Source organism: Aegilops tauschii, chromosome 7 (genome assembly GCF_002575655.3).
Source record: "Aegilops tauschii subsp. strangulata cultivar AL8/78 chromosome 7, Aet v6.0, whole genome shotgun sequence".
Lineage (NCBI taxonomy): Eukaryota > Viridiplantae > Streptophyta > Magnoliopsida > Poales > Poaceae > Aegilops > Aegilops tauschii.
Genome location: NC_053041.3, coordinates 419,850,844 through 419,862,407, shown reverse-complemented (window position 1 = coordinate 419,862,407; position 11,564 = coordinate 419,850,844).

Sequence of the window (11,564 nt, the reverse complement as noted above, 5' to 3'; positions counted from 1 at the left end):
TATTACGATTTCCGGATAACACAATTATAGCATGAACAATAGACAATTATCATGAACAAGGAAATATAATAATAACCATTTTATTATTGCCTCTAGGGCATATTTCCAACAGTCTCCCACTTGCACTAGAGTCAATAATCTAGTTACATTGTGATGAATCGAACACCCATAGAGTTCTGGTGTTGATCATGTTTTGCTCTAGGGAGAGGTTTAGTCAACGGATCTGCTACATTCAGGTCCGTATGTACTTTACAAATATCTATGTCTCCATTTTGAACACTTTCACGAATGGAGTTGAAGCGCCGCTTGATATGCCTGGTCTTCCTGTGAAACCTGGGCTCCTTGGCAAGGGCAATAGCTTCAGTGTTGTCACAGAAGAGAGTCATCGGGCCCGACGCATTGGGAATCACCCCTAGGTCAGTAATGAACTCCTTCATCCAGATTGCTTCTTGCGCTGCCTCTGAGGCCGCCATGTACTCCGCTTCACATGTAGATCCCTCCACGACGCTTTGCTTGCAACTGCACCAGCTTACTGCCCCTCCATTCAAAATATACACGTATCCGGTTTGTGACTTCGAGTCATCCAGATCTGTGTCGAAGCTAGCGTCGACGTAACCCTTTACGACGAGCTCTTCGTCACCTCCATAAACGAGAAACATATCCTTAGTCCTTTTCAGGTACTTCAGGATATTCTTGACCGCTGTCCAGTGTTCCATGCCGGGATTACTTTGGTACCTTCCTACCAAACTTACGGCAAGGTTTACATCAGGTCTGGTACATAGCATGGCATACATAATAGACCCTATGGCCGAGGCATAGGGGATGACACTCATCTTTTCTCTATCTTCTGCCGTGGTCGGGCATTGAGCCGTGCTCAATTGCACACCTTGAAATACAGGCAAGAACCCCTTCTTGGACTGATCCATATTGAACTTCTGCAATATCTTGTCAAGGTACGTACTCTGTGAAAGACCAATGAGGCGTCTTGATCTATCTCTATAGATCTTGATGCCTAATATATAAGCAGCTTCTCCAAGGTCCTTCATTGAAAAACACTTATTCAAGTAGGCCTTTATACTTTCCAAGAATTCTATATCATTTCCCATCAATAGTATGTCATCCACATATAATAAGAGAAATGCTACAGAGCTCCCACTCACTTTCTTGTAAACACAGGCTTCTCCATAAGTCTGTGTAAACCCAAACGCTTTGATCATCTCATCAAATCGAATGTTCCAACTCCGAGATGCTTGCACCAGCCCATAGATGGAGCGCTGGAGCTTGCATACCTTGTTAGCATTCTTAGGATCGACAAAACCTTCTGGCTGCATCATATACAATTCTTCCTTAAGAAAGCCATTAAGGAATGCCGTTTTGACGTCCATTTGCCATATCTCATAATCATAGAATGCGGCAATTGCTAACATGATTCGGACGGACTTCAGCTTCGCTACGGGTGAGAAAGTCTCATCGTAGTCAACCCCTTGAACTTGTCGATAACCCTTAGCGACAAGTCGAGCCTTATAGATGGTCACATTACCATCCGCGTCTGTCTTCTTCTTAAAGATCCATTTATTTTCTATGGCTCGCCGATCATCGGGCAAGTCAGTCAAAGTCCATACTTCGTTTTCATACATGGATCCTATCTCGGATTTCATGGCTTCTAGCCATTTGTCGGAATCCGGGCCCGCCATCGCTTCTTCATAGTTCGAAGGTTCACCGTTGTCTAACAACATGATTTCCAGGACAGGGTTGCCGTACCACTCTGGTGCGGAACGTGTCCTCGTGGACCTACGAAGTTCAGCAGTAACTTGATCCGAAGCTTCATGATCATCATCATTAACTTCCTCCCCAGCCGGTGCAGGCACCACAGGAACATCTTCCCGCGCTGCGCTACTTTCCGGTTCGGAAGGGGTGACTATCACCTCATCAAGTTCCACTTTCCTCCCACTCACTTCTTTCGAGAGAAACTCTTTCTCCAGAAAGGACCCATTCTTGGCAACAAAGTTCTCGCCTTCGGATCTGAGGTAGAAGGTATACCCAATGGTTTCCTTAGGGTATCCTATGAAGACGCATTTTTCCGACTTGGGTTCGAGCTTTTCAGGTTGAAGTGTCTTGACATAAGCATCGCATCCCCAAACTTTTAGAAACGACAGCTTAGGTTTCTTCCCAAACCATAATTCATACGGTGTCGTCTCAACGGATTTCGACGGAGCCCTATTTAAAGTGAATGCGGCAGTCTCTAAAGCATAGCCCCAAAATGAGAGCGGTAGATCGGTAAGAGACATCATAGATCGCACCATATCCAATAGAGTGCGATTACGACGTTCGGACACACCATTTCGCTGAGGTGTTCCAGGCGGCGTGAGTTGTGAAACGATTCCACATTTCCTTAAGTGCGTACCAAATTCGTGACTTAAATATTCTCCCCCACGATCTGATCGTAAGAACTTTATTTTCCTGTCACGTTGATTCTCAACCTCACTCTAAAATTCCTTGAACTTTTCAAAGGTTTCAGACTTGTGTTTCATTAGGTAGACATACCCATATCTACTTAAGTCATCAGTGAGAGTGAGAACATAACGATAGCCACCGCGAGCCTCAACACTCATTGGACCGCACACATCAGTATGTATGATTTCCAATAAGTTGGTTGCTCGCTCCATTGTTCCGGAGAACGGAGTCTTGGTCATCTTACCCATGAGGCATGGCTCGCACGTGTCAAATGATTCGTAATCAAGAGACTCCAAAAGTCCATCTGCATGGAGCTTCTTCATGCATTTGACACCAATGTGACCAAGGCGGCAGTGCCACAAGTATGTGGGACTATCGTTATCAACTTTACATCTTTTGGTATTCACACTATGAATATGTGTAACATCATGTTCGAGATTCATTAAGAATAAACCATTGACCAGCGGGGCATGACCATAAAACATATCTCTCATATAAATAGAACAACCATTATTCTCGGATTTAAATGAGTAGCCATCTCGAATTAAACGAGATCCTGATACAATGTTCATGCTCAAAGCTGGCACTAAATAACAATTATTGAGGTTTAAAACTAATCCCGTAGGTAAATGTAGAGGCAGCGTGCTGACGGCGATCACATCGACCTTGGAACCATTCCCGACGCGCATCGTCACCTCGTCCTTCGCCAGTCTCCGCTTATTCCGCAGCTCCTGTTTTGAGTTACAAATATGAGCAACCGCACCGGTATCAAATACCCAGGAGCTACTACGAGTACTGGTAAGGTACACATCAATTACATGTATATCACATATACCTTTGGTGTTGCCGGCCTTCTTGTCTGCTAAGTATTTGGGGCAGTTCCGCTTCCAGTGACCACTTCCCTTGCAATAAAAGCACTCAGTCTCAGGCTTGGGTCCATTCTTTGGCTTCTTCCCGGCAACTGGCTTACCGGGCGCGGCAACTCCCTTGCCGTCCTTCTTGAAGTTCTTCTTACCCTTGCCCTTCTTGAACTTAGTGGTTTTATTCACCATCAACACTTGATGTTCCTTTTTGATTTCCACCTCCGCTGATTTCAGCATTGAATATACCTCAGGAATGGTCTTTTCCATCCCCTGCATATTGAAGTTCATCACAAAGCTCTTGTAGCTCGGTGGAAGCGACTGAAGGATTCTGTCAATGACCGCGTCATCCGGGAGATTAACTCCCAGCTGAGACAAGCGGTTGTGTAACCCAAACATTTTGAGTATGTGCTCACTGACAGAACTATTTTCCTCCATTTTACAACTGAAGAACTTGTCAGAGACTTCATATCTCTCGACCCGGGCATGAGCTTGGAAAACCATTTTCAGCTCTTCGAACATCTCATATGCTCCGTGTTTCTCAAAACGCTTTTGGAGCCCCGGTTCTAAGCTGTAAAGCATGCCGCACTGAACGAGGGAGTAATCATCAGCACGTGATTGCCAAGCGTTCATAACGTCTTGGTTCTCTGGGATGGGTGCTTCACCTAGCGATGCTTCTAGGACATAATCTTTCTTGGCAGCTATGAGAATGATCCTCAGGTTCCGGACCCAGTCCGTATAGTTGCTGCCATCATCTTTTAGCTTGGTTTTCTCTAGGAACGCGTTGAAGTTGAGGGCAACGTGGGCCATTTGATCTACAAGACATATTGTAAAGATTTTAGACTAAGTTCATGATAATTAAGTTCATCTAATCAAATTATTCAGTGAACTCCCACTCAGATAGACATCCCTCTAGTCATCTAAGTGAAACATGATCCGAGTCAACTAGGCCGTGTCCGATCATCACGTGAGACGGACTAGTCAAGATCGGTGAACATCTTCATGTTGATCGTATCTTCTATACGACTCATGCTCGACCTTTCGGTCTTCCGTGTTCCGAGGCCATGTCTGTACATGCTAGGCTCGTCAAGTCAACCTAAGTGTATTGCGTGTGTTTCGAGGCCATGTCTGTACATGCTAGGCTCGTCAACACCCGTTGTATGCGAACGTTAGAATCTATCACACCCGATCATCACGTGGTGCTTCGAAACAACGAACCTTCGCAACGGTGCACAGTTAGGGGGAACACTTTCTTGAAATTATTATAAGGGATCATCTTACTTACTACCGTCGTTCTAAGCAAATAAGATGTGAAACATGATAAACATCACATGCAATCAAATAGTGACATGATATGGCCAATATCATTTTGCTCCTTTGATCTCCATCTTCGGGGCGCCATGATCATCTTTATCACTGGCATGACACCATGATCTCCATCATCGTGTCTTCATGAAGTTGTCACGCCAACGATTACTTCTACTTCTATGGCTAACGTGTTTAGCAATAAAGTAAAGTAATTTACATGGCGTTATTCAATGACACGCAGGTCATACAAAAAATAAAGACAACTCCTATGGCTCCTGCCGGTTGTCATACTCATCGACATGCAAGTCGTGATTCCTATTACAAGAACATGATCAATCTCATACATCATATATATCATTCATCACATCTTCTGGCCATATCACATCACAAGGCACATGCTGCAAAAACAAGTTAGACGTCCTCTAATTGTTGTTGCAAGTTTTTTACGTGGCTTCTATAGGTTTCTAGCAAGAACGTTTCTTACCTACGTAAAACCACAACGTGATATGCCAATTTCTATTTACCCTTCATAAGGACCCTTTTCGTCGAATCCGTTCCGACTAAAGTGGGAGAGACAGACACCCGCTAGCCACCTTATGCAACTAGTGCATGTCAGTCGGTGGAACCTGTCTCACGTAAGAGTACGTGTAAGGTCGGTCCGGGCGGCTTCATCCCACAATACCGCCGAAACAAGATAATACTAGTAGTGGCAAGAAAAAATGACAACATCTACGCCCACAACTGCTTTGTGTTCTACTCGTGCATAGAAACTACGCATAGGCCTGGCTCATGATGCCACTGTTGGGATCATAGCAGAATTTTAAAATTTCCTATGCATCACCAAGATCCATCTATGGAGTTTACTAGCAACGAGAGGGAAGGAGTGCATCTACATACCCTTGTAGATCGCGAGCGGAAGCGTTCAAGTGAACGGGGTTGATGGAGTCGTACTCGTCGTGATCCAAATCACCGATGACCGAGCGCCGAACGGACGGCACCTCCGTGTTCAACACACGTATGGAGCAGCAACGTCTCCTCCTTCTTGATCCAGCAAGGGGGAAGGAGAGGTTAATGGAGATCCAGCAGCATGACGGCGTGGTGGTGGAAGTAGCGGGGATCCCGGCAGGGCTTCGCCAAGCGTAAGCGGGAGGGAGAGGTGTCACGGGAGGGAGAGGGAGGCGCCAGGGGCTGTGGTACTACTGCCCTCCCTCCCCCTCCCTATATATAGGGGTCCTGGGGGGCGCCGGCCCCCTGGAGATCCCATCTGAGGGGGGGCGGCGGCCAAGGGGGTGGCTTGCCCCCCAAGCCAAGTGGGGCGCCCCCCACCCCCAGGGTTTCCAACCCTAGGCGCAGGGGAGGCCCATGGGGGGCGCACCAGCCCACCAGTGGCTGGTTCCCCTCCCCACTTCAGCCCATGGGGCCCTCCGGGACAAGTGGCCCCACCCGGTGGTCCCCCGGGACCCTTCCGATGGTCCCAGTACAATACCGATAACCCCCGAAACTTTCCCGGTGGCCGAAACTGGACTTCTTATATATAATTCTTCACCTCCGGACCATTCCGGAACTCCTCGTGACGTCCGGGATCTCATCCGGGACTCCGAACAACTTTCAGGTTCCCGCATACTAATATCTCTACAACCCTAGCGTCACCAAACCTTAAGTGTGTAGACCCTACGGGTTCGGGAGACATGCAGACATGACCGAGACGACTCTCCGGTCAATAACCAACAGCGGGATCTGGATACCCATGTTGGCTCCCACATGTTCGACGATGATCTCATCGGATGAACCACGATGTCGAGGATTCAATCAATCCCGTATACAATTCCCTTTGTCAATCGGTACGTTACTTGCCCGAGATTCGATCGTCGGTATCCCAATACCTCGTTCAATCTCATTACCGGCAAGTCACTTTACTCGTACCGTAATGCATGATCCCATGACCAGACACTTGGTCACATTGAGCTCATTATGATGATGCATTACCGAGTGGGCCCAGAGATACCTCTCCGTCATACGGAGTGACAAATCCCAGTCTCGATCCGTGCCAACCCAACAGACACTTTCGGAGATACCCGTAGTGCACCTTTATAGTCACCCAGTTACGTTGTGACGTTTGGTGCACCCAAAGCACTCCTATGGCATCCGGGAGTTGCACGATCTCATGGTCTAAGGAAATGATACTTGACATTGGAAAAGCTCTAGCAAACGAACTACACGATCTTTGTGCTATGCTTAGGATTGGGTCTTTTCCATCACATCATTCTCCTAATGATGTGATCCCGTTATCAATGACATCCAATGTCCATAGTCAGGAAACCATGACTATCTGTTGATCAACGAGCTAGTCAGCTAAAGGCTCACTAGGGACATGTTGTGGTCTATGTATTCACACATGTATTACGATTTCCGGATAACACAATTATAGCATGAACAATAGACAATTATCATGAACAAGGAAATATAATAATAACCATTTTATTATTGCCTCTAGGGCATATTTCCAACATATTGTACTTGCTCTTAGGGATCGTTGACCTGCTGTGCAGACATTCAGATGACATCGACGAAGATGAAGTGTTGCCGATGGCGCCGTGTGCAGCCGATGGCAACCGCGTCGAGACCCTCGTCTTGCAATGAAGTGAGGTGCTTGGTTGCCTTCTCATCTATGTCAGCCCCCACTGTGTGATGTTAGGTTGCAATTACATGTGAGTGTACTAATTCGGCTTAGTATTTGACTTCAAATTTGTCAATAATTACAATGGAATAGCAAACTGTTTCAGCTGAGATCATACCCGAATCCTACACTGCCACGGGGGAAGGGTTTCCGAATCTTATGAGGGAGCAGTGGCTTATCAAACCGCAGATCACGTTGGTTGGTTTGTGATGTTTGTTTGGTACCATAAGAAGTTCTCTACATATCAAATGTTGATGATTCTCATGTTGCTTTTTGAGTGATTTGGAAGATTGTATGTTTAAATGTCTAATACGCCATGCAGAAGTTGCACACATACAGGACAAAAAAGACCTATAAAGTGAAAAACGGCGCGGCAAGGCGCGCGTGTTCTTCTAGTCAACCATGATATTGAAGTGGTCTTCAATTTGAATTAGCGTGTTTGCTTCCATGGCAAGTGAAACCGTAAATTGATCTGAAACCAAATTTCTTTTCCAAGGAATGGAATGTCAGTCCTCTTGCCTTGGTGCATTCTTCCTTTTAGGGCCAAATGTTTGCCCGACATGAAACAAAGGGGAATTGATATTGTCCAGGTCATAATCTGAAGCCTCTTGACCATCATAAATGTGTTCTAAAAGATGCATCACAATGAAACAACCATCCTAAAATTGATCTAAAAATGCACATAAAAAACATGTGTATCTAGGTCTGGAATTTCATCAAACATGTCGTGGACATGCCCAGTGTCGGCGATTCCTGACATTGTCTGCGACCCTTGGAGTTGCGGCGACTCATACGCCATGTCCACGACGTCGTCCTCTTGGGCTCTTCCGTCTGTGTCCAGACATCAGAGATGCCCAACTAATCCATGGGCCGAAACAGTGTCGGGTACGGGCGTGGATGAGGGCAGGTACCTTCTCGCCGGCGGGGTGGTCGAACTACACGGTGAAGTCCAGGTCTAGCCTCCTTCAACGCAACTTCCTTCCCTGCTGCTACGCGGATGCATCGCTCCCTTTGCACGACACTCTCCGTCTTTCTCATGACGGTTAGGACCCCCCACGAACTCCATCGAGCCATCGTCAATGGCGGTGGTATTAGTCGTCGACATCTAGGATGGGGGTTGAGAAGGCGGAGCAAGGGTGAAGGAGGGAAACAACTTGAAGGTTGGAAAGGGAGGACGGACACGGGAGGGAGGACAGTCGATTTGATGGTCTTGATGAATTTGGAGGAACTTGAAGTAGGTCTAGTCTGTCGAGTTCGGCATGGTGATAGCGTTCGAGCGGTCCCAAATCCACCTCACACAATATGACACCCCCGTTTATAACCGTGGTGGGATGCATTTGAGGATGCTGGACAAGCCAGATGTATGGGTTGACTTTAGGGAAACTCCAACACGTCGACACAAACGGACGTGGATTTGTCCGCTTTTTGTCCGTTTGAATCGACATTTTGGACGGCATCCGCCCCGTCTGCGTTTGGGCAGTTAGTGTGCCCAACGCGGTGACGCACTTTCGTTCCCGTGGCCGGTATGCGGCCATATTTTTACACCTTTTTGGATACATGTCAAAAACATTGCCCAAAGTTCACATAGTTCAACCAAATACAAAAAACATAGTGTTACAACCAAATAAAATCTCATAGTTTACAAGCCAAATGAAATCTAAATTGTCACAAATATATTTGAGAGAAAAGAGCCGATACATCTATTGGTTGCCAAGGTGAGCCCACATGTGCTCAACCAAATCATCTTGTAGTTGAATATGAGTTGCCCAATCACACATTTGATGATGAAACTGGGTGAACTGTGCAAATGTTGCCGTTCATCCATGCTCAGGCTCAACATTTTCACACTAAAGTTGAAACCCCTGATCAAAGATTTCATCCGCACGCTCATCCTCTACAATCATGTTGTGCATTATCACACAAGCAGTCATCACTCCCATGACTTTTTGGTGCTCCAAGTTCTAGCAGGGTATCGAACGATGCCCCATTGAGATTGAAGAGAACACCAATAGCACGCTCCACATCCTTTCTAGCACTCTCTTGTGCTTGGGCAAATCTCCGCCTCTTCTCTCCTATCGGTTTGGGGATTGTATTCACAAGAGTAGTCCACTAAGGATAGATACCATCAGCTAGATAATATCACTTGTTGTAGTAGTGGCCATTGATCTTAATATTGACCTCTGGGTAGTTGCCCTATGCAAGCCTTGCGAACACCGGAGAGCGCTCAAGCACGTTGATGCCATTGTGAGAGCCGGCAATGCCGAAGAAAAGAGTGTCAAATCCAGAGGTCTTGTGAAGCCATGACCTCAAGTATGACAGTGCAAGCTTTCACATGCCCCCTATACTGCCCTTGCCAAGCAGATGGAGAATTCTTCCAATTCCAGTGCATACAATATATGTTACCAAGCATCCTCAGAAAGACCCTATCGACATTGATCGCCAATAATCGGGTTGTATCTGCAGCAGTTGGCTCTCTCAAGTACTCCGGGCCAAACACTGCTACCACGGCCTTGCAGAACCTGAACATGGATTCTAGGCACGTGGACTCACTCATGCGGACGTACTCATCAATAAGATCACAGGGTATTCCATATGCAAGCATTCGAATAGTTGCAGTGCATTTCTAATAAGAGGAGAAGCCGACCTTTCCCAGGGCATCCTTCTTGCATACAAAATAATCATCGTACGCCACCACCCCCTCCCAGATACGGTTGAACACATGTTTAGCCATCCGAAGCGGCGCCGGAATAGGTTGTGTTTGAAGAGTGGGGAAGTGGACTTGAAGTAGTCATCCCAGAGTAGGCAATGACCGCTTCCTCGGTTGCGATTCAATGCCGGAGCATGTCTCGGGATCGAGCCCCTAAACATCGACCGCAACCTAGTAATGTGGTCATGGACGACCAAAGTAGCAACCACAATCTCCTCATCATTGGACGAGGAATCGTCTGAACCGCAAATGAAGTTTTTGATAAAGTACTCATCGTCACTATCCATTTGTGCCTTGCGGGGGAAACGTCGAACACCTTGCGGGCGTGGTAGAAGAAGTCGGCCGATGAAGAGCCCCACGTCTCTCCCAGACCAGGCAGCAGGCCTGTTGACGTGGAGGTGCCTATGGCAGCGACCGGCGAGCGAGGTAGCCGAGCTTGGAGCGTCGCTGGCGGTGGCGGAGGCGAGGGGGTGGCGTGGACGTGGGGGTGCTACGACGGCGGCAAAAATAGTCCAGCAATGCCGACAAGAGGGGCCGTTGGGTGCGGCGTGCTACTGGGGAAGGTTTGTGGGTGCGGGTGGCGGCCTAGGTGGTGTACAACAGGTCGGAACTAGGTGACGGCGATGAGGGCGGGGTGGCTGGGTGTGTTGGCTGTCGATGAGAGAGGGGGGAATTGCCAATGTGCCACCGACTGGCAAGCCAGGGAAAGACAAGGGCCGACGTCTCTTGCGTCCGCGCCGACGCAATCACGGCCCAAACTTGAGCCTGAAATGGGTCGCGCGCGGACAAAAATGAAAGCTCGTCCATTTGCGTTAACGCGTTGGACCGCGGCTTTTATCCGTTCCAATCCAAACGAACACGTGCGGACATTTGTGTCGGCGCGTTAGAGTTGCCCTTAGGCCTTGTACAATGCTAGGTGCTTACGAAGGTGCTTAAAAAAATAAGCCATTTTTTTTGAAACACCAATGCCTATTTTTATAGTAGAGACGCCTAATTAAGCAGGACCCGTGATGGCGACCCGTGGCCGTGGCCGGCGCCTAACAATGGCGTTCAGGCCGCAACCACCGTCGCCGGCGGAGACCTCCGCGACAGGGGCCTCAAGTGGATCTCGCTACTCATGTCTGGGCTCAGAGAGCGGTTCATCAGATGAGGAGAGTCCTCCAGCCGTTGGTGTTCAGATGGCGCTCGACATTCTGGATCAGGAGGAGGAGAATTCGGGGTGGACTCCGGTGGGTAGGACAAGGAGAAAGAGGACCGAGGCGGAGATTGTTCAGCAGTTCTGGGTAGATGCCGGATTCCCAACTCCGGCGTCTCGCTTCTCGGAAAGACGAACATCTTCGTCGCCGGCGACGCCGACGGCTAACGCAGGCATGGAGCCTTCATCTTGCAGGGATCAAGAGATTTCTATGGTGGAGGGTTCGCTGGACCGGGAGCAGTCTCCATCACCGGTTGGCTCGACGGCGACCGGATTACCTATTCGGAAGGCGCCTTCGTCGCCGACTGGTATTCGCGTATCGCGCGGTCCTCGCATGGGCAGTTGGAGGGGACCTCTTCCACC